Below are 25,519 nucleotides of genomic sequence, written 5' to 3' on the forward strand. Positions count from 1 at the left end.
GGACATGGAAATGACCCATATCTTTTGAGCAGTTTCATGACAATGGGGCTCTTGTGTGCAGAGAGCGTCATATATGCTATGGTTCAAAGGCAGTTACCTGAATTCCAGAGGAGTCCTCTATAAAATTTCTGAATGAGATTACATGAACTTTCACTTGGAATATTATATCTTGGTTATCATCTGGATTAGGACAATTGCTTAGAGCAAAACAAGCAGACAGAGTGAGTCTGAATCCTGGAATTGTGAGCCTTCCTCCTTTTTAATGGGACAGGAGCCAAGTGATTTTGCTTCCATGCAATCACAGATGGATGGGTAATGCAGGGCTTCAGGCTTTGACATGACTCAGAAACTAACTGGAATATGATCTTGAGTGTGAGGACCAAGGATGATTTCAAGCTCTAAGACCTGGATCAGAAGTAGAAGGTCTGGTAACCAAATGGAGGCCCAATATATCAATTGGGGGGCACTCTTTCTAGGTCAGGAAAAGTCCCAAGGTGATGATGCTGCCTTCCATTTGGTTAATTACCTCTGCCATCAGGTTAGAATTAGTTCTGGGAAGGAGGTACTGGGAAGGAGAAAGCACAAAGAGAGGCAAACCAGGCTGAGTAATTTTCTTTGCTGTAGGGTGTGGCAGTTGAAGTGCTAGCAAGAGGTGAGAGTACAGATGATTAATAAGAGCATCTCAGGACTTACCTATTTTCCACTTCCCTTTGTGGTCAGCCCGTGCACTACACCTGGAAGTGTAGTTAGAAGGCTTCCTTCCCCGAAATATCTCTTGTACTCTGATAACTCATCATGAACTAAGGATGATAAGTACATAGTGTGTACTCCATCTTTTCATAATCAGCCAACACCACTGTTCCTGAGAGGGCTTCTGAGTCAGCCTCCAAGCAACCGTGACCACTGGTTGGTCCACAGCACACTTCGTTGAAACCTGTCTCCATTAAAGTGCTACCTGTTGTCTTTTCTCGTTGTCTTCTTTTAACAGTGATTATAAATCTTAATTGAACATTTGCATTGCCTAGAGAGTTTCTGAGAACACCAGCGTCCAGGACTGACCCTAGAAATTCTGATTTAATTGATTTGGGAGGGGGGAGTCTAGATATCAGCTATTTTTAAAAGCTCCCCAGGTAATCCTACAGTGTAGCCAGATGCAACTATCCCCAGGAGGGAATGCATATGCAGACCCTATGAAGACACAGTGAGAAGGAGCTTGTCAGATTCTTTTATCAGTTTCATGACAAGAGTTGAGGCAAAGGCATGTTGAAAGAACAGCACGGGATAGAAAAAGAGGATATAGCAAATTTGAGGGTATCGATTCAGAGTTGCTCAAGGCCTGCTGTTCCAGATCACAAGGAACATTGGAAGTCAGCTTTCTTAAAGTCAGCTTCCTTAAAGCTTTCTTTGGAAGCTATGTCTCTTGCCTTTGGATCTGGGTCAGATAACACAGAAATTATTTTTAGCCATCACACCTCCTTTTTGACGGTTGGAATGCTTTCTAACATCATGTCTGTAGAAACTTTAATAGGTGAAGCCAAAGGCACCAAATTGGTCCTTGTTCTGTTGGTATTTCTCACCACTTATTTAAGTTTGCTAGATAAAGTAAAACAAACAAAAAAGCTGCTGATTTTCAACTATATATTAGAACTTCGTGTGATATTTTGTAAGGCATCCATGTTGTGTTTTACAGTGATTCTACCTAGTTCACAATTAAATAAGACAGTACTTCATATTGTGAGACGTAAAAGTTAAATAATTCAGGAATCTTTAAAATGTAGCAGGTTAAGGATTCTCTTTCTGAGCTTACTTATCTTGAGATGTTATTTATATTTCCTTTGGGACATGCACATTTCCATTTCAACAAAAAGGGTTCTATTATGAGCAAATATATTATAGGCAAAGGGATGGACAATTTTGTCCTCTTTTTTTTTTTTTAATAAATTTATTTATTGTATTTATTTATTTTTGGCTACATTGGGCCTTTGGGCAAGCAGTAGCTACTCTTCGTTGCAGTGCCCACGGGCTTCTCATTGCTGTGGCTTCTTTCGTTGCAGAGCACCAGCTCTAGAGCACAGGCTCAGTAGTTGTGGCATGTGGGCTTAGTTGCTCCGAGGCATGTGGGATCTTCCCGGACTAGGGCTCGAACCCATGTCGCCTGCATTGGCAGGCGGATTCTTAACCACTGAAGCACAAGGGTAGCCCTGTCCCAACTCTTGTTACTCAAATCTTGGTCCAAATCAGAAATGTTGGAATAACCTGGGAGTTTGTTTGTAATGCAAAATCTCAAAGCCCACCAGGTCGTTTGCAAGCATTTAAAATTTAAGAATCACTCATATCCGAAACGTGCTTCCCTGTCTGCTGTACTTTGTTGTCAGTGGAAATAAGTGTTCTTTAAGAAGATTTATTGAGCAAACTATAGCCTCAGGAACCAGGAAGTTCACACTTGATTATTGGTTCAATCATTCATTTAGGTTTTTGTTTTTGTTTGTTTGCAATGCACCTGACTTCTTTGGATATAATTCTTCATTAGTAAGTGAAAGAGTTGAACTACACCTGATAGGTCCACCATTCTATAGATCTCCAATAAGTCAGTTTGAAGAAGAAGCAAATGCCAGTGTGTAAGGCTGTGGGAGAACAGTGGAGAGGGTAAACGTACTTGTGATTCTGAACTTATGGGATTTTGTTCCTCTCAGTACCACATCAGCCTGCCTAGCAACTAACAAGTAGAAATTTTGTGACAGTAAGAGATGCACAGACTCACGTACTCATAAACCCCTACAACTCATGCACAGACACTCAACAAATATTTTTTCCCAATGACAAAAGCAAATGAAGGCCAAGGAACAACCTGTTTGTTCCTCCTGCACTATCAGAGAGCTAGCATTTTTAAGAAGCATTATAGATTCAACATATACACGTGCATTTATTCATGCACATTAAATGGCTGACAGCTCATCAGTGCTATATCTCTAATGGACTGATTTAATTTTCTTTAAGTTCAAGAAGAGTAATTGTAAAAATAAACTAGTGGTCCTTTTGTTCAGGTTCTGGTGGCTTTTTCCTTTGGGAACCCTTGGGAACCCACAAATTTACAAAAAAAAATAACAGTTTACAAAAAACTTTCCAGGCATCATTCTGAGGTTCTTTCATTTTGCAGCCCTCACACCTTAACCAAGGTGGCAATGCTTATCTAGGAGAAGGATGGAGTGAGGTTACCCCAGTATGTAGGGAACACCCAAGCCAATTGCTCTAGATTATGGGAATTTACAAGATGTGAGAAGTGCAGTTGACAGCCATCCTGCTCCCATCGGCAAATGGACAGTATTGTCCATAATCTTTACAAAAGTTATTCTTTAAGAAACATACAAGGCAAAATAGTTGTTGAGACTATAGTTTAAATATTGTGTACAAAGATGCAAATTCCAAGATTACTTCAAAAACAAAAATTCAAAAACAAAAATTCATATATATTCCATTTGATCAAAATAGAAGAATTTAATTAAAGACCTAAATGTAAGACCAGACACTATAAAACTCTTAGAGGAAATCATAGGAAGAACACTCTTTGACATAAATCACAGCAAGATCTTTTTTGACCTACCTCCTAGAGTAATGAAAATAAAAACAAAAATAAACAAATGGGACCTAATGAAACTTAAAAGCTTTTACACAGCAAAGAAAACCATAAACAAGATGAAAACACAATCTTCAGAATGGGAGAAAATATTTGCAAACGAAGCAATGGACAAGGGATTAATCTCCAAAACATACAAACAGCTCTTGTAGTTCAATATCAAAAAAACAAACAACCCAATCAAAAAATGGGCAGAAGACCTAAATGGACATTTCTCCAAAGAAGATGTACAGATGGCCAAGAGGCACATGAAAAGATGCTCAACATCACTAATTATTAGAGAAATGCAAATCAAAACTACAGTGAGGTATCAGCTCACACCAGTCTGAATGGCTATCATCAAAAAATCTACAAACAAATTCTGGAGAGGGTGTGGAGAAAAGGGAACCCTCTTGCACTGTTGGTGGGAATGTGAATTGATACAGCCTCTATGGAGAACAGTACGGAGGTCCCTTAAAAAACTAAAAATAGAACTACCATATGACCCAGCAATCCCATTACTGCGCATATATCCAGAGAAAACCATAATTCAAAAAGATAACATGCATCTCAATGTTCACTGCAGCACTGTTTACAATAACCAGGTCATGGAAGCAACCTAAATGTCCATTGACAGAGGAATGGATAAAGAAGATGTGGTACATATATACAATGGAATATTACTCAACCATAAAAAGGAACAAAATTGGGTCACTTTTAGAGATGTGGATGGACATAGAGACTGTCATACAGAGTGAAGTAAGTCAGAAATAGAAAAACACATGTATATTAACGCATATATGTGGAATCTAGAAAAATGATGATGAACCTGTTTACAAGGCAGAAATAAAGACACAGATGTAGATAACAAACATGGACACCAAGGGGGGAAGGGGAGGTGGGATGAATTGGGAGATTGGGATTGACATATAAACACTAATATGTATAAAATAGATAACTAATGAGAACTTGCTGTATAGCACAGGGAACTCTACTTAATGCTCTGTGGCAACCTAAATGGGAAGGAAATCCAAAAAAGAGGGGATATATGTATACATATAGCTGATTCATTTTGCTGTACAGCAGAAACTAACACAACATTGTAAAGCAACTATACCCCAATTTAAAAAAAAATAGAAGAATTTAAAACAACTTTAGTATATACACAGGATGAACTAATACAAACTTAATAAAATTGGTATAGTAAAGGCTATTTAGTGATATTAAAATGCTCACAATACAATATCAAGTAAAAAAAAAAGCACCCCACAAAATGCACCACTTCAGAAACCTAATCCCTTCTTTTTAGTCACTTGTCTCCATCACAAACAACCACTGTGGAACTTTTTAGTTTTTAGTTTTTGCCACCAGAAGATTACAAGTACTACACATAGGAAATGCAATTTTAACCAGCTTTTCACTGTATCTGCATTTCCAGAACCTATTATAATTGTCAGGTACCCAAACTACAAAACCACAAGGCAAGTATCAGTTTATATTCTAGAACTGACAACAGACTTAAGGTCAGCATTTTAAATTCATAAAACCCTAAGGAGTTTTGTTCCTATATTTTTTATAGTAAAATGATGTGGTTTTATGGGACTGCAGATAAAGAAAAATAACAAGCATCCATGGACCTTCCATTGGACATTTTCTCACTGAAGAGTTAACAGAGCTATAAACGTTTCATGACTTTTTATCCTACCAGTCTCCTTGGCTCTTTTCTTTTTTTAATCTCCCTACATTTGGACAGTTAGGAAATTACTGGAGAGAATTGAGCTATGCTATTTAATCTCTGGCAACCTGTGCCATAAAGTTTCCCCAGTAGTAATGCTTAGTATGGAATGAGGTGTCCTTGTTTGATGTTGAGCTCTGATTCCAAAAGAATTTCTTTCCTCTTTTATTACTTCATAGTACATTTTCAAAGAGATTTTTACTAGATATCTGTTTAGGACAAAAGATCAAATTTATATTAAATTATTATAGAAGGATTTTGAGGTTTTAATAAATTCAGTTCTTTTTTCTTTCTTTTTATTTTGGAGATATGGAAGGTAGTAGCACTGGTCTCTGTATTTGGGGGGGTACCCATTTGGGATGCAGTTAAATACTGTGGTCTGTGTTATAACACTGACAGTACGAATTACGAAATTTAAACGTAACATATCTCTTATTGGGAAGTTAAAACAATAAAGATACATACAATCTAATTAAGCAATAATCCCACAACCAACTCAGTAGTTCTGAACCAAGAGAAAGGTACAGAAGACAAACTTTCTCCTTTTCTTCAGCTGCTATTTGAGACCACCCACCCTGTTTGTAGTTTGTGCAGTGATTTGATTAGTGAACTCTTCTGAGAGAATGGAGTTGCTTAAAGATAGCACCTCTCTGATGCTTAGACTCCAATGAACAGGGATTTCTTTTTTTTGGTGTAAATTTTTAAAGTGGGATTCTTAGCAAGATGAGAAAATGCCTGTGGCCCCAAATGTTACTTCACAGAGTCTTAATGTGAGCAAATAGCTGAGCTATGCAGCACTATATGGTTTCATAATGATTGTTTTCACATGAGATTTTTGCAAAGACTGTTTTGTTTTCTCCCTCTACCTCTCCCCAAATTAGTATGTGAATTTGTCAAAGTGAAATCTTACCATTTCCTTTAATATATATAATATGCTATAATATATATACTATGTGTGTATATATATATATACACATATATATAAAAATACATTTAAAATATATTTTTTTCTCCCTATGGTAAAACATTTCTCTCTCAACAAAGTAGTGATGATCCTAAGGTTATCTTTCCTGATTGCTTTCTTGGCCCTCCAGGTATAAACATTCTCTTACATAATTTAAGGTGTTGTTTTTAAATAAAGTGGTCAAAGACCTCTTGCCTGATTTTTATCAGTCTTTCCCAAGTATCTTTCCTAAGCCCCCACCTTGCTTCCAAAAGGCCGTGTGCATGTCTGTGTCTGTGTCTGTGTGTGTCTGTGTGTCTACATGGTGCCCCCATATGATATCGTGCATGTATGTGTGCAATCTCAAACACAGTTTCTTTTGTATTATTCACATTATTTCCTACTTAGGCTCCTAGTGTCTCAGGCGTATGTTGTCATTGTCTATTTTAGTATTATTCCCATTCATGAGGCCTTGTCATTGGAACATTCTATAGTATAATTCACATTGTTCTTATTTCTGTTTTTTTTTCCTGTCCTCCTTTTAGCCATTCAGTTGCCCCGAAACCATGGAAATCAATAAATCACTCTTAAATCCTACTCATTTCTCTACCATAAGCTGTTTCCACTATGTTTATCCTGTTTTTTTCCTTTTCTCTAATCGCAATAAATCTTGTGCAAACTGCTGACAATAAGAAACGTTAACATTCTGTAAATTCTAATACCTTATTTGGTCTGACTACTCCCTACTCTAATAGATTATTGCCTTTCCCAAGACTAAAGTTGACCATTAGATTCTGCCACAAAGAGGTTGTCAAGGAAAGCCATGAGTTAGTGAGGTGGAGACAGAAACCAGCCATGCTGCACTGGACTAAGGGTGAGTAAAGTTGGGCAAGCTGGAGGAGAAAGGAAGAGATAGGAAACAGATGTGGAAGAGTCTGTGTGTGTGTGTGTGTGTGTGTGTGTGTGTGTGAGAGAGAGAGAGAGAGAGAGAGAGAGACATCTTTTATATCTCTCTCTATATATAAAGATATAGAGATAGATGTCTCTATATCTACCTATCTATCTATCTATCCTATTGGCTCTATTTCTCTGGAGAATCCTAAGATCCTGGGCATTATATAACATAATAGAAAGGGCTTTTTCCCATTCTTCTACTCTATGCTGTCTGTTGAAATTTAATATTAGCTGAGGGAGAGGTACCATACTACATACTGTAGAGTCAGTAGGCCCTTCACTGCCCTGCAAGGCCATGAGTCCTGTGGGGCCTTCGGCAGGAGTGGGAGGAGGTAGGGTAGCATGATACAGGGGATAAGAGTTATTGCACCTTTATGATTGGCTTGAAAGAACATGCAGAGTTTTCCTTTGGTGAAAGAAGCCCTCCACTGCATTCTGAATATTCAGGCTGCCTGTCAGTACACTAGTCATTTTGTGTTAGTCTGTATTCTCTGGCTAATTAGTTTGAGGAATACAGGAACGCCATGGAATTTTTCTCAACAAAATGTATATTGGCTTACCCTTATAAACATTAATCACAATTAACATTAATTTCCAAATTTAAATCTCAGATTTTTGAGTACATAATACATTTATATCATATAAATATATTTATATATACATCATAAATGTTTGGTAAGTCAATATGTTACTAATTTTCTCTGTATATTTAAATGCAGGGGAATAGTAGTATTTTCAAGACCACTGTGAGCATATATTAATAATATTTCATGTACTGTAATTCAACTATACCAATAAGATATATGAGAATATCAATATCACACACAGTATAACCCATTATAACAGTAATACATAACCCTTATAGCTGTTTAAAAAATTAATTTCAGATTTATTTTATGCAGTTTATGTTTTGAAGGACGTATGGACACTCAGATCCAAATCTGTATATTAATGAGCTATGCTGCATTTAGATTTCCACTGTCTTTCTTTGATAGTAATTTTCAAATAAAATCTATTATAATACTGACAAGTCTATGCATCTCAATGAAACAAATCAAAGTTCATTTCTTAAAGACCATGATCTTAGGATAAAATATTGTTAAATACTTCATAAATTATTTCGCACGCAGCTAAAAAAGCATAATAGACAGAGGTCATCAGATTTCTCTGTTGCCATTTTATGCTGTTGGTCAAAGGGTACTTTACTTTTCTCCACATTAGAGATTTGATGGTCTCAGCTTCACTTTAATAACACAGAAATTTAAATGAACCCAAGTCTATTTTGACCCTCATTTGTATTCAAATGGCCATTATGAAGATTGAATTAGGGAAGAGTAGTCAAATATTTTGAATGAGAGTTCTGTGGGAAAAGTGGAGTTGGAGTTGATACATGAAGTCAAGAGAGTTAATAGGTTTATGAGAAGTAAGTCTTCTTATTTGTTCTACCAACAGAGGTAAATTGGAAAGCTTACCCTTTTCTTCCCATTTAACTAGTAATCCCTTATACTTTGTGTTGCATTGCACAGTTAACCCAGAGGGCTGAGTAAGAGTATTTGTGAATAAATTTCAAATAAGCACCTGGAGGTGGGGGATGAAAAGAAGGGGAGTGGGATTAAGTGCTGAGCTCTGATGAGGCAGCAATTACTCTTCAGGAGGCCAGGGTGTTGCTCAGGTTTAAGAGCCAGTTCAAATTGTTATATAAAAAAAGAATGGTATAGTTACCATAGCAACTGACATACCACATGACATTGATATTTTCCCTCCTGAGAAGAAAACCCATTTTAAAGCAACTATCATGCACCAAAAAAAAAAAAAAAAAGCTTTCTGATAGAATTACTGAAGTTTTAAATGCTTCCTCAAGGACAAAAAAAAAAAAAGGGTCAAACAAAAATTTCAGAAATTTTGCTTTATTATTTACAAAATAATCTGAATTTCACCATCCTGTGGCCTCTCCTAAAATGCAATCATTAGGTGATATTTATGCTTATGTCAGGGAAGAGTAAATGGGTAAACTGTTTCTTAATAAAGTAATGAAACTCTGGCCCATATCCTTCAATAGAAATCTGACTGATTTCCTTGAAAGTCTTCAAATTCTATGACATTGAGCTGCCTTGAACATTTTATTTATTCATTCATTCATTCATTCATTCATTTTCTTTCTTTCTTTCTAAACGCTTTCACGTTTCTGCCATTACATGTCTCATTGTAACACAACTGTCATTCATCAAAAGCTTACTCAAGAAAATACAGTTAACATTCAATTACCTGACTTGGTAAAAGGATATCAATAATTCAGAATTGGAATAACCATCTCCCAATTCATTTATGGAACTCTCATATTAATCTTCATTACTCTGAGAATATTTTTCAATAAATTATGGGAATCATGGAAAAGACCATGACATTGGAAGGGATGGTTAGTGAAGAGAAGAGGACCAAGGACTGGAGTCCTTCAGTATTAAGGGGGTCAAAGATAAGTATAAGAACCAGCAAAGAAGAGGAAGAAGGAACAACCAATGAGATAATGAGGCTTTATGAGGTTTTATGTCAATTGTTGATGTGGCTTTCCCACCCCAACCCCACACCCAGTCTAATGGCATTTTAGGCAATGAAACCAAGCTTTTAGTTCCTCTGACCTAGCGAGATACTTGCTCCACGCAGGCTGTACTAATCAGCAAATCAGTTCACATCTTTAAGGGCCTAGGAAGGTGCCCTAAAACTGCATCCACACACTATCATTCTTATTTGTCCTGTACCTTTGTCCTTTCTGCTCACTGGTTCATTGAATGAAAGCAACCTTGTCATTCTCTAATGTCTTTGGACCTAGACCAACCCTTTGTATTCTCAAGTATATTAGGCACAGTGTAATGTTGCAGGTTTGATCTGGAAAAAAATATTGTCAAGAAAATAAAGAAACCATGTTGTGAAATCAAAAAAGAATAATATAGGAGAAGCTCAAAATTGACTCCTATATAAGTGAATCTCATTGTCCATTTCCATGATATAAAATTGAAAAATTTCCATTTGTCTTATGCATTATTAAAGTATTTTTGGATCTCTGCAAATTTTGTTCTATTGTCTTCTAGTTATAAAAATTATTGTGAAGAGGTCTGAGGTCTGTGATATTTGTCCTCTTGCAGATGACTTAAATACCTAAAAACAGTTTTCCTTGTTTTTGTCATGATTTTTTGAGCAGCAAATTGAGGTCTTTATTTCAGGAAAATTCTCTTCTTATATTCTATTTTGAAAAGTGTTTATCTTCATTTATTGGGTGCTCTACTTCAAAGGTACCAATGATTCTTGCTTAATTTATTTTCAATATCATATAGCTTTTTAAGATTGTTTTAACATATTCATCTTTTCATCTATATTTTCTTAAGATTTTTCCTGTAATGAAAAAAATAACCATAGTTTCTGATGATTCTAATTTAATGTTATTCTTCAGAGAAATTATTTTGGCCCTGTATCTATTTAACTAGATCTGTAATTTCTCTTTTTATAAATCTTATTTTTTACTCATTTCCTTTTTGAAATATTTTTATTGAAATCAGTTTTAATAAGATGCCATAATAGAAAATAAGGGAAAAAAGTAGAATTTCTTTATGTTCATTGGCTTATATTTTCTTCTAGGCAGTCTTTGTGTATTATGTATTTCTTTCCTTCCTTCCTATACTTTATTAACATAGGAGCAATGTCATTTCTTTTCATCTTCCAAAGCTTGGGGTCTTTCAAAAACTTCTGCTTGCTCTCATACAATACTCTGACATTTTAAATGTTTAATATTTACAACTGTATCTGAGACTTGTTTGTTTTCCTGTCTGAACTATGGCTTAAATGTGATTACTTTTGTTCTGTGTACTCAGCTCTTCTGTATTAGGCGAAGGTCAGTATAAGAGCTGAAGTGGCATGGCCTTTTGCTGTTGTCAGAATATGTGGCTTCTGCTCTCACTTGTGAGATAGTTAAATCTATTCTGTAACCAAGATTCATTTTACATAGTTGGAGGGCAGATACCATAGTTGGAGGGATAGCTTCAAGTTTCAGATTCATCTAACAATTGAGTAGCCCTAAAATATATTTGAAGAACAGAATATCTACTTTATTTTTCTTTTCTTACTTATCCTCACCTCATTTCCAATATTAATTTCCTTACTCCCTAGTTGAAAGAAAGGTAATGGAGGTGCCTAGACAGTTTAAGTCTTTCCATGCTTGGGAAGGATTTGTTAACTCATGAGTACTACTCTCAGGAAACATGAAAATGGTTAAGGATCTTTTTTTTCCCCAGAATATTCCATTTATTTCCGTGTTTTCTTTTTTTTTTTTTTTCTAATTTGATTGGCTGATTTGACTTGGCTTCTATTTTCTTATTGATATTTTTGGGATTTTCCCTGTTTTCATTGGGTATTGTAAAAGAGAGATTCTATGATATGGCTTCAATGAGCCATCTTAACCTGGATATCTCCATTTATCTGCCTTTGAAATAAAGCTTAAAAAAGAATACTTCATGTTAAATAAACCCAATGAAGTATGTCAGCTTACTCTTCAAGGCACCCTGATCTTTTCTATAGACTGTTTAAACTAGGATCATAGTTAAGGATTATATTTTTCACAAGAATAAACAACAGAAATATTTTCCATTATCTTTCTCTTGTGGTAATATTGATGCCTTATTTCATTGCATTATAGTTGCCGTAGCAATGGAGCTTTTATTTGCATTTTATTCAAAGAAAAATTATTATGTAATTCAGTAATCTCTACATGAGAGCATTTTTCAGTATTTTTTACAGTCTAATTTTTCTGTTTGATATTATTTTCATTCAAATATAAAAATTGGAATTAAAACTCATGCAGAGATTGTGAGAACTTCCAGATTTCTTCTGTACAAACTCATCAGAGAAAGCAAAACAAAATTTCCCTTATTTTTCAGGAGGATTTTAAAAAGTGATGCCAGTATACATTATTCGACCTTTGTTTGCTGCTTGAATTCATTCAAACTGTTCTGAAAAGAGCCCTTGAAACTTTACTATAGGACACATTCCTACATTAATTCTAAGGAAATGGACAAGAGGCTTTTACAGGTTTCTCCCTCCCTTACCCCAATCTCTGCTCAGTAGGATACCCTGTTACTTTTCTTTCTATAGTTGCAAATGCTCAAGAGATTGTTGGTAATTTTAGAAAGCTAACAGCATCTGGAGGTGTCAGTGTTCTTGGTAGCAATTTGGATTGCAAGGGAATATATATGCTGAGATTTGAACCTACTCAAATTTTGGGGGATACAAGGTTAGAATTAAGCACAGTTCTTTTCAGTGGGAAGGTCTGGATAATGAGAGAACAGCAATTTACTTTTCCAATTCAGTGTCTTCAAAAAACTTTCAAGGCAGGGTCAGGTAAGCTTTTTATCCTCAAAGAGTTAATCCAAAGTAACTCTTGAATGCTTCGGTTTAGCTAGATGGGAAAAACTGGGCCAGGTTGTTAAATATAGAAATAATAGACCATAAAAGATGAAGAAAAAAGTGTATTGGTCCCAAGGAATAGACAATTGATTGCAAAGTAAGAAAAAAGTTCACTTAAATGAGATGTGAAAGGGCTGACTATATAAGACATACTTGGAGCTTTGCAGAATTAACAGCTTTCAAAAGAATGTTTGAAGTAATCTGAATAATATATATCAAATTTATTTCTGATTCCAAAGAAAGGCTTTGAAAAAAATATTGAAAGTTCACAAATTTAAAATGACTTGCCAGAGGAGGAAGTCTCCCAGGGTTTGTGTATTAGCAGTTACTTAATTGATCATAGGACTCTGAATGCCTGGATTGACCTAAAGCAGAGTGGTGATGGATTGCTGTCCTAGTGCATTATGGACTGAATGTCTGTGTTCCCCCCAGATTCATACGTTAAAACCCAACCCCCAATGTGATGGGATTGGGGGGTGAGATCTTTGTAGGATAATTAAGCTTAGTGAAGTCATGAGGATGGAGTCCCTATAATGGAATTAGTGCCCTTATGATAAGAGATCAGAGAGCTTACTGTCTCTCTCTCTACCATGTGAGAACATAGCAAGAAGGTAGCCATGTGCAAATGAGGAAGACAGCTCTCATTAAGATCCAAATCAGCTAGCACCTTGGTCTTGGACTTCCTAGCTTCCAAACTTCACGACACAGTTATTCATCATTTAAGCCACCCAGTTTATGCTATTCTGTTATAGTAGCCTAAACTGACTTGTACATAGCATAAATGCTTTTCTAGGTTAATGTTAAGCAGCCATGCATTTTTGATGGATAAAGTCATTCCTGAGGTAAAATAAGCAATGCCTAAAAACATAAAGTAGTTATTTCATTATTCATAATGGACAAATGATGAATGTTCTGAAGGGAAGGTTTAGATGCAGTAGCAGTACTGATTTTGAATAACAATTCCAAACAGTGCAGATGACATGACAATGTGCAAAGGATATTTCACAGGGCAAATGAGGAGAGAAAGGATAACAGTGAAAATGAGAACAGGGTGTGCTGATCCAAAAATTGCATTTGAAGCCTGTGTGATGTAAATAGCAGGGCTGCTGCCTTCCGTGCCCTGCAATAGAGAGTTGTGATATCTAATTCACTGCTCACTGTGTCTCCAGTTCACCCAGCAACATTACTGGTAATTACAAGGAGAAAGCATCTCACACATTATGAAAATCCAGGCTCTGGCAAAAAGGCCTCTGTCGTGATCCAACCTGGTTTATCCTGATGAAGGATCCATGCCAGAGCAGGAAGGGCCTTTGTATTTTGAATCAGTGCTTTCTTCTCTTGCCTGCTCTGTGATGGAAAGTGTTTAGCCTAATTGCACATTTACCAGTGTAGCTCGAGAATTAGCAAGAATATCAAATTTCTGCTGGATAACCTCATCTCATGTCCATGGGGGGAAAATGTTAAAACTGCTCATACAGATTCTTGTTACAACTAATTTATTCATTTCTTTTCTTCAGATATTAGAAGTCAGAAATTTCCCCCTCAAGCTGTTACTGAAATGTAGAAAATGTGCCATTTTTAGATAGGCTTGTTTTTCAGGGCCTGGTTCTAGACAAAAAGTAGTTAATAGTGAGTATAAGTCAACAGATCTACAGACCCCATGGGGTTTCCTATTACCCTTTGCTTTCCCTGTGTGGCACAAACCTCAGGGATTGACTAGAGGTTATTTTTAGTGAGTTTCAGAATTGTGCAAATGCTACTTCTAGTAACATTTCCTAAACTCATTTCTGCTGTCTTCCCTAGCTGGCCCTCCAACACCAGCTAGAGATGACGAAACACATAATTATAGCTCACAGTTCCCTTCTGTCTGCATGGTCGCCCACAGCCAGTGTTCTAGACAGAGACATCCCTAGGACAAGGACAATATGTTATTCACTTCTGTATCACTAGCTCGTACATTAGTATCTGTGTTGTATTAAGTATGCCAAGAAATAAATAAGCAAACTAATCATTTATTGAATGAATTAATGCAAACATGGGGGAGGAGGGATTGGGACCAACTTAGGAATTCAGGAAAGGCTTTCTTGAGAGAGTAAAGTTTGAACTGAGATCTGAAAGAAAGTGCGACTTGTTGAAGCAAAAGGGAAAAGAAAATAAAGATTTCCTGTCTATTAAGTTGAGACCAAAATATCTTATTGACAATCTCGTAGGATTTAAGATAGAGTTGTTCTTCATAATAGGACAAACTGGGTCCAGGTACATTAGTGCTAACCTGTGGGTGCACCTGCTGATCTCCAAACCTCAACTAGCTCTTCCTGGGTCTCTCTTCTAATAATGCTGCTTTTGTACTCAAGTTCCAATCCCAGATATGCTTCTTTCTTTTCTCATCCTTGAAAAGTCCTGCTACAGCACTAGACTTCTCTTTGAATTACTATTCTGAATTCCGGTTCCAGTAACCTGAACTTGAACTCTCTTTTGGCTTTGCCTTTCTCTCTCTCTCTGAGGTTGATTCCTGTGGTTGCATTCTGCTATCTGCATACAGAACTGCAGATGAAATTAGGTATCTTCTTAACCATACTTTTGAGCCATACAACCAGGTTCTCCATCACTTTTGTCTGCTTACTAGCTTCTTGATTAATTCTCTCCTGTATTTCTGGTGATGATGTTTGCCTGAACAAAGCCTATAGTCTGTTTCTTTGGAGACTCTGCCTGGCCCATCTGATGGAACTTAAACTATTTGCTAAGTTATGGCTCGTAAACACATATTCCGTGCCTTGAGTCTAGAGTTTATAGGAGCACCTTACCTCACACGCCCTCTTGCCATGAGTAAGTTGTCATTGTTTTTGAACAGTCACCATATATGATAATTATAACCACAAGGCTACAGGGCACCAACTGTCCATGCTACTTTGGAGGTGTAAGTCCCCAGGATTCCTTGTGGATGGGGGTTTTGCTAAAATGGCATCATCTAATGGAAACATGACCCTACAGATTAAAGAATGAAGGAGCTGAAAGGAAGAAGAGATTGATATACTACTCTGAACAATGAAAATTAAACCCCTAGCTTCAGATAGCAAGTTATTTCTAGATGCATCTCTGGTCATCTTTATAATAGGAATCCTTCCTGACTGGAAGAATAGAAAATTGAATATTTCCTATTCAAAAGGAGCCCACATTTATATTTTGTTTATTTCATTATACAAATATATATTTAGTGTCAACTTTGTTTTAGGTGCTGGGGATAACATGCATGAATAAAAACAGATACACTTGGGCTTCCCTGGTGGCGCAGTGGTTGAGAGTCCGCCTGCCGATGCAGGGGACACGGGTTCATGCCCCGGTACGGGAAGATCCCACATGCCACTGAGCGGCTAGGCTCGTGAGCCATGGCTGCTGAGCCTGCGCGTCCGGAGCCTGTGCTCCGCAACGGGAGAGGCCACAACAGTGAGAGGCCCGCGTACCGCAAAAAAAAAAAAAAAAAACAAACAGATACACTACACGCCTTCAGAGAATTTCTAGTCCAAGTAGAGAAACATATAAATCAAATAATTTTGTACACACATACAGAATTTTAAAACACAAGTATCACTACAGATAAACAGTGAGAGAGGTTACGAGTGCTCTCTGGGAGGAGAGAAAAGGACCAAGTCTGGAAGTAAGGGAAGACATTTCTTTTTTTTTTTTTTTTAAGATTTTTTTGATGTGGACCATTTTTTTTTTTAAGTTTTTATTGAATTTATTACAATATTGCTTCTGTTTTATGTTTTGGTTTTTTGGCAGTGAGGCATGTGGGATCTTAGCTTCCCGACCAGAGATCAAACCCATACCCCCTGCACTGGAAGGTGAAGTCTTAACCACTGGACTGCCAGGTAAGTCCCAGGGAAGACATTTCTTGAGAAAGTGAAGCTTGAACTGAGATCTAAAGGAAAGTGGAAATTAACTAGAGGAAGGAAAGAGGGATGAATGTTTAAGGAAGAGACAACAACATGTATAAAGGCCCTTTGACAGCACTGGAAGTTATGACGGAAGGCTGTAATTCCTGGATAAATGTCAAATAAAGTATAGTGCAAAATAAATCTACAGCTTACATAGAAATATGCATGCAGGGCCTGGTCAGCCCTTTTTTGAAGCTTTGTCTTAATCCAGGGATCACTGGAAAGGCATTAGAAAGATTTTAAGCATGTGATTTTTCCTTTTGAAACAATTACTTTGGCTGCTCTCTGTCGATTGAATTAAGACTTCCATATATGGCAACATGATGAACTAGATTTTGTAAATATCCTCCAAAGTAAGTATGAAAGTAAAACTTAGCAGAACTTACAGAAATAAACAGAAACCTTAGGGTTTAAAAAATGACAAGGGAATTGAAAATCAGTGTGGCAAACTTACATTGATGATGTCGCTCCCTGGAGAGAGTTGTTGTTCTCTGTAACTTACAGGTTGGATTTTAATGACCTGTTGAAAGAGAGGGAGAGAAGATAAATCCTCATGTCTGTGCAAGGGGAGGATATGACAGTGATACTTCATATAAAGAAAGGACACTGGAATGACAACATCATGTTGAAAAGGTAGTCCACGTTAAAAAAAAAAAGAAAAATTAGCCTATTATCTAAAGGAGACGATTAGATAATTTTTCTACAGTAGGCCCTGGGAGTATATAAACATTACAGCTGTCAGAATTCATAACTGGAGGTCATACCCACCATGAGCCGAAGGCTCTATTTCATATTATCCGAATGAACCAGGACACTTTAAACATGGAAATGAACTTAATCACTTATCTGTAGCACTGTATACAAATGGAAGAAACAATTCCAGATTCTTCCTACAGATTCCTATCTCATCACAGTCTTCACGATGCTTTTGTAGAAAAAGCAGTGCTCTGCTAAGCATTAAGTACAAAATCAAAAAACACAAAAGAAAACTAATCATCTCCAATATAAGTAAGAATAAAAAATGAAAATTCAGAATTACACTTTCTAAGTATCTTTAGTAATACACACATACACAGAGGCATCAGTTGGTAGACTGGGAGGCTGGGAAATAGTATCATCTAAAGGCGTGCTCATTCCCAAGTCCACTGAGACCAGATGTCAGCTGATCATCTCAGTTACTCTCCATGAGTTTCTCCACATGGTTTTGGTTTCCTCTTATCATAGTACCTATTTTCCTTGAGGAAGCATCTTAAAATAGAGAGTAGAATGAAAGTTGTATTCTTCTCACGATCTAGTTCAGAAGTCACATAGCATCACTTCTGAAAAGCCCCCACCCAGATTCAAGGGGAAGAAACCCCCACACACCTCTCAGGAAGACTAGTCACATGGTAAGAAGAGCATAAAGGATGGGAAAGATGGTCACAGTCATTTAGGAAATTAAGACCTGCTGAACATCACAACTGGCATGAATACATTTTTGTGTAGAAGAAAGTAAGTTACAATACAGAATTCTATTTATGTAGAATTTTTAAATGTTTATATATATACATATATATAGTATATTTACATAAGTATGCATATATTTTAAATGAATGCATATATTTAAAGGAAAAAGAAATACAGTGGAAATAATGAACAATAAATTCATGAAAGATGTTATCTTTGGGAATGGTGAAGGGAGGAGTATGCGATTGTGAAGGAATATATAGGAAGTTCCCATAGTGATATTTCATAGTAATATGTTTTATTTCTCAAAGTGGGTTGCATGGGTGTTCGTTGTAGCATATTACTGTACGTGGAAGATAAATTCCAAAGGATTTTGAATTTAGTTAGATGTGGGATATTATGTAAACGGAAGTGCCAGTGATGCATTCTAGATACAGAACTATCATCTGACTGGATGGTGATATTCTGCCCTTAAATGTATACAGATACTATGATGGAGGAATATAAAGACACCGACAGCAGATACACAGTTAGACATAAAGCCCTTGGGTCAGTCTTCTTTACATCAATATGATTCTACAAAGAAAACACAAAAATCCCAGAAATCACTCTGGAATTTAAAAAGATTGTAGTTCAGTAATATCATGTAATAATCAAGGTGACTCAGTAAAATGTCTGCTTGCTCTACCAAGCATTCAACAGAATACAAAAGGTTTACAATCGTTTAAAAGTGTTTTATTTACAGTATGGCCAGTATTTATGCACATGTCTGAATGTTAAAGTCCCTGAATAGTTTTCCCCTTAACAAAAATATCTTTTCCAGCACTAAGCATGATGCTGAAAATTGCACCTCTAGAGATTATTTTCTTTAGGTAGAGCTCTTGAAATTTTCTTTTAAAAGAAGGTTTTCTTGTAAAATTCAAAGACCCAGGGGTGGAACAAACCTAAATGTGGTGACTGTTAATCCACACAATGATCGCAGTGGGAGACACCCAAGAGCAAGATCACAGAGGAATGATTCTCTGTGAGAACAAACTGAGAGTACAGAGGCCACAAGAAAAAGAAAGGGCATGGACTGAGAACAGAGGAATTAAGAACACTCTTTGTTTCCTTGTTTTTTTGTTTTTGTTTTATCTTATGTACAACTTTTTTGAAGAGGGAATATGCTTGGCAACTTTGGGATCAACACATGTGGCTACAGACATTTAACATTGCCAGCTCAGATATATAAACTGACTCCAGCAGTATGGGAAATACTTTTTAAAAGTACTCAGTAGTGTAAAAATGCTGGTTAAAGAGCTTTGTTGGAAATCTGTTTCAAGTGATATATACACATTGAGCAAATTACTCATTTAATCAATACAAAGATGTTGCTTTAAAAGCAAAAAGGAGAAAAATAAAATAAGGAGTTCAGAATCCATTATGTAGGTCAGATACCTAGTATTAATTGGTTTCAAAGGGGTTTATGCTTAAAAATAGACTCCATTCTATATAGAAAAGACAGATATTTGTTCTGTTTACATGTAAACTGGGACTGTTTCCTTTAACGTAGATATGAAAACCAGAATAAGTAACTAAGGCCGCTCAAGAAGAGATTCCCAAGACTTCTTTCCTTTTTATTTATTTATTTTTTTAATTTCTTTTAACCTGACAAAAAGGAGAGGAGAAGGAAAATTCCAGAGCCACAGGTAAGCAATAGAACAGCCATGAAGGAAGACTTTGGAGAGAGACAATCCCTCAATATTAGTTTTTGTCTTTTAAAATGTATCCCAGGATGAAAATCTTCATTCACTGAAGTTTGACCCTGAGAAATATACTTTAGAAAGCTCAGGTTCTTTCACTCCCACAGAAGGACAACTACACTTTGGCCGGTCAAATAAACATTAATTATATATACATAACTGAAACATTTTAATTGCAAGGCGCTGGATATTTCTGTCAAAAGTTGGTGAGTGTTGCTGACTATGATTTAATTAGGCTTGAGTTTTGAAGTATTTCCACTTTCAAAAAAGGTTATATGCATATATATGTATGTATGTGTGTATATATATATATATATATATGTGTGTGTGTGTGTGTGTGTGTATTATATATATATATATATATATATATATATATATATATATATGATACTTACAAATAACAGTTCTGGTTTACCAAGGATTTGCAAAGAAAAATTTTCCTACACAGTACTAATTATAGTTGCTATGCCAATTTAGTCTTCTGCCTATCCATTGCTATCTTTCTTCCCATTATTTTTAACAGTTGGTGCCAAGGTAATGTATTATGCAAATTTATTTTAATATAAAACATAGACAGAGATTTCTAATAATATATATTTTTAAATCTCTGAGAATAGTATATTATATCAAGAGACTGTCAAATCTGGATTCACCTAAAGCATGGAGTTTGAAGTTGAACCTCAGTGCAACTTTAAAACATTTCCCTACCTACATGGTTTAAAACATGGCAATGGTTTAGCATCCATCCTTGGCCCCATTCCTCCACCTACACTAGAGAAAAGCTGCTTTGCACATGGAGGTCAGAGTGACCTGGTAAATGTTACCTGCCAAGTGCTGTGAATTTAGGAAGGAAGAACCAGAAAGTCACTGAAAATGACCCAGACACAGGCCGTTTGCCTGTCAAACAAGGAGAAACAGAGATTAAAAATAAATACACATCATGTAAGGTTAAGAACTCCTGTTGTGCTAAGAGCTTTTGAAACCTGGAAATACCAGAGGCTTAAGTATATCTAGGATGAAAATGAAAGTGACCCCTGATCATTAGTGTGGCACTCAACCCGTGACCAGAGCTCCCACAGGTTATTGCATTCAGCTTAACCAGGGTTAGAAGGGCAAGGCAAGGACATAGAAAATGACACTCATTCAGTTTAAACATAATTTAATTCTCTGAAGACTTTTTTAATAGGTTCTTGGAATCAACATCTTAGAGCACTCTGACTGAATGCTACTATTTTGGGAAAATAGAATTGCTGCCATTTCTATTTTCTGTGTGATTCAAGGATCTAAGAAACCAAGTGATGTGCCTTTTGGTGCCTCCATCCTGTTGTCTAAAATGCAATTATTTTAATGCAATAAGACAAGAAAAGAATACAAAAGGCATACAGATTAGGAAGGAAAAAATAAAACTGTCTTCCTTCTCTGATGACATAATTGTCTATGTAGAAAATCTGAAACAATCAACACAACAACAGCAACTCCTGGAACTAAGAAGCCATTACAAAGTAGCAGGATATGACGTTAACATACAAAAGTCAATCACTTACCTCTATACCAGCAATAAAAATTTGAAATTAAAACACAATGCCATTTACATTATCACTAAAAATGAAATACTTAGGTATAAATCTAACCAAATAATTGCAAGATCTATATAATGAAAACTACAAAACTCTGATGAGCAAAATCAAAGATCTAAATAACTGGAGAGAGATTCCTTGTTCATGGATAGGAAGATTCAATATTGTCAGGATGTCAGTTCTTCCCAGGTAGATACACAGACTGAATGGAATCCCAATCAAAATTCTAGTAAGTTATTCTGTGGGTATCAACAAACTGATTTTAAAGTTTATATGGAAAGGCAAAAGACCCAGAATAGCCAACCCAATATTGAAGGAAAGGGAAAATGAGAAGGACTGACATTATACAACTTCAAGACTTATGGTAAGCTACAGTAATCAATTCAGTGCAGTGTTGGTGAAAGAATAGACAGATCAATGGAACAGAATAGAGAGTCTAGAAATAGACCCACATAAATGTAGTCAACTGATCTTTGTCAAAGGAGCAAAGGCTAATCAATACAGTGGAGCAAGGGTAGTCTTTTTTTTTTTAATTGAAATATATTTAGCATATAACATTGTGTAAATTTAAGGCATACAACATGTTAATTTGATACATTTATATATTGTAATATAATTTTGTAGCAATAATACCTGCATCATGTTACATAATTATTCTTTCTTTTTAATAGTTGAAATAACAGAGTTCTAGTCTCTTAGCATTTGCTGATTACAATACAATATTGTATTCACTATACTGTGCATTAGATCTCTAGGGCTTATTTACTACTTATTGTAAGTCTGTATCCTTAAACATCATCTTTTCTGTTCCCCCACCCCCCATCCCAGGGTAAACCACCATTTCACTCTCTGTTTTTAAAAGTTTGGCTTTTTAAAATTCCACATATAAGTGATATCATACAGTCTTTTCAACAAATGGTCCTGGAACAAGTGGACGTCCACATGCAAAAAAATGAATCCAGACACACACCTTATACTCTTCACAAAATTAACTCAGAATGGATCATAGACCTAAATGTAAAACACAAAACTATAAAACACCTAGAAGATAACACAGGATGTTATCCTTCTAGATGACCTTGGGGAAGACTTTTTAGAAGTAACACTAAAGGCACAATCCAATAAAATCAAGTAAGCTGGACTCCATTAAACTTAAAACCTTCTGCTCTGTGAAGAACAATGTCAAGAGAATGAGCAGGAAAACTACAGACTGGGAGAAAATTTTTTCCACAAGACATATCTAGTAAAGAACTGTTATCCTAAATATGCAAAGAATAATTAAAACTCAACAATAAGAAAGTAAACATCCCAATTAAAAAATGGGCCGAATATCTTGACAAACACCTCTATTAAAGAAGATATATACATGGCAACTAAGCATATGAACACATGCTGCACATCATTTTTCATCACAGAAATGCAAATTAGATGAACAGTGGGATACCACTACACACCTATTAGAATGGCCAAAATCTAAAATACTGGTTACAACATATATGACCAAGGATGTGGAGCAACATAAACACTCATTCATTGCTGGTGGAAATGCAAAATAGTGAGTGCAGTCACTTTGGAAAACACCTTAGTGTTTTTTTTTGTTTTGTTTTTGTTTACAAAACTAGTCATATTCTTACTATATGATCCAGCAATTGTGCTTCTTCATATTTATCCAAAAGTATTCAAGAGTTATATCCACACAAAAAACCTGCTCACAGATGTTTAAAGCAGCTTTAATTGCCAGAACTTGGAAACCATAAAGATGTCCTTTAGCAGCTGAATGAATAAATAAACTGTGGTACGTCCGATACAATATTATTCAATGTTAAAAACTAAATGAGGGCTTCCCTGGTGGCGCAGTGGTTGAGAGTCCGCCTGCCGATGCAGGGGACGCGTGTTCGTGCCCCGGTCCGGGAAGATCCCACATGCCGCGGAGTGGCTGGGCCCGTGAGCCAGGGCCGCTGAGCCTGCGCGTCCGGAGTCTGTGCTCCGCAGCGGGAGAAGCCACAACAGTGAGAGGTCCACGTACCACAAAACAAAAACAAACAAACAAAAAAAAACTAAATGAGTTAATCAAGCCATGAAAACACATGGAGGAAATTCAAATGCATATTACTAAGGAAAAGAAGCCAGTCTGAAAAGGCTACACAGTGTATTATTCCATTATATGGCATTGTGGAAAATGCAAAACTATGTAAACAGTAAATAGATCAGTGGTCGCCAGTGGTTGGGGGTGGGAGGTAGGTGGGAGGGATAAATTGGTGGTACACAGAAGATTTTTAAGGCAGTGAAATACTCGTCATGATAGTATAATGGTTGATACATGTCATTATACATTTGTCCAAGACCATAGACACTACAACACCAAATGTGAACCCCAGTGTAGACTATGGACTTTTGGTGATAATGATGTGTCAATGCAGGTTCATCAACTGTAAACAAATGTATCACTCTGGTGGAGGATGCTGATAATGAGGGGGCATGTGTAAGGGCAGAGGGTGTATGGGAAATCTTGTACCTTCTTTATTTTGCTAAGAACATAAAACTACTCTAAAAGTAAATTATTTTTTAAAAAGACAGAAATCATTTTTCCATTTTATATAGAGTTCCAAAAGTGGTAATGCTAAATTATATTATTGAAGGACATATACAGAGGTTTAAAACTCTCTAAAAAGTCAAGAAAGGGATCACAAAAATCAGTATCTCTAGTAGAGGAACAGGAAATGTAAAAGAAGAGGCACGAAGAAGAGGCTATTGGGGTGATTGTATTGTTCTGTTTCTTTCTCTGTTGGTTACATGGCTGTTTGCTTTAGAAATCTTAAACAGTAAGTATATGTCTGATTATCTGATATCTATTACAATAAAAAAGAAAACCTCAGCACAAGGCAGCTGACAGCATACTGATACATCATTATATAACAGAGGGGCTTTTACATTATGCTTTACAAAGTGCCATTCTGAAAACACCCTATCAATTTAAATGCAGAAGCGATAATGATAAAATTGTGCAAAACCTGACCTAGTTCTCATTTTATCATTTTTCCCACAGCTTAGATATGAAGCCTATGATTAAACATAACAGAGTAAAATTGGGTGTGTGACACATAAAAAGGGAAAAACATCTCTATGAGCCCTATTTTGTCTCCTCTTTTTAGCAAATTGCTTATTCCTTATGAACATTAAACAAATGCCAGGGTGTAATAAACCACGGAGTTCCTGGTATACCAAACTCACATTTGCTCAATCTCAGATTGTTTTACCAGATACGCATTTAATTTTTCTACCTGAAGAAATGAGTTGCTAGAAGGCTGTGTTGCAACCCCAGACTAACCCATCAATGTTATGTAGACAGGAGTTGGACCCACTAGTAAGATGGAAAACAGTTAACTATAACTAAATCATCATAATACTCCTTACATAAATCCTTAAAGTTTCATATTATACTCTGTTAAACACACAATTTAGGAGTGATGTTCTTAATTGATCAAAAGTATACCTCTTATTTATCTACCATTTCCTATTTTATCCTCAGTCACTGAATTTGGTGAAAATGCATTATTCCATCTGCTTTCTACTTGTATTCTTAATTCCTAGAACTCATATAAAACTGTGCCTTATGTTTTATAATCAGGATTCTTTTCTTCTTATGGTTCTTTATGCATTATGTATTTTAGGTTTTGCATAGTATAATACATGTTATGAAATATGGTATGTTACATACCCATCTGTGCAGACAATCGTTTAGGTACTGAGAATACATGATAAACAGGACACATAAGGCTTTGTATTTCTGAGGTCAAGGCAACAAATAGGCACCAAATTTAAAAGAATATAACTGATAACTCAGTGAAGAATATAAAACATAAAAATATGATGAAGAGACCTGTGGAGTTACCTTGGTTTTTAGGATTTAATATTTAAACTAATAAAGTTAATATTTAAAGATGCAAGTAATGCCCAAATCTGAGGGGACAGCTAGTGTTAAAGCTCTAAAGGGAGTGATGATTTGGCATATTCTATTACCGGAAGACCAGAGTGGCTGAAGCTAGTTTATTTTAATTTTTATTGGAGTATAGTTGCTTTACAATGTTGTGTTAGTTTCTACTATACAGCAAAGTGAATCAGC

The 25,519-nt window shown here is 36.0% G+C and overlaps 1 long non-coding RNA gene across 2 annotated transcripts in view; it reads left to right on the plus strand.

The window, feature by feature from the left end:
• The window catches only part of LOC307182682, a 193,619-nt gene that overhangs the window by 80,754 nt on the left and 87,346 nt on the right, over positions 1 to 25,519 (plus strand). For both annotated transcript variants that reach the window (XR_013827232.1, XR_013827233.1), the window contains exon 3: positions 16,477 to 16,565. This is a non-coding gene — a long non-coding RNA (uncharacterized lncRNA). The remainder of the gene's footprint in view (positions 1 to 16,476; positions 16,566 to 25,519) is intronic.

The sequence above is a fragment of the Stenella coeruleoalba genome (assembly GCF_951394435.1).
Source record: "Stenella coeruleoalba genome assembly, chromosome: 2".
Lineage (NCBI taxonomy): Eukaryota > Metazoa > Chordata > Mammalia > Artiodactyla > Delphinidae > Stenella > Stenella coeruleoalba.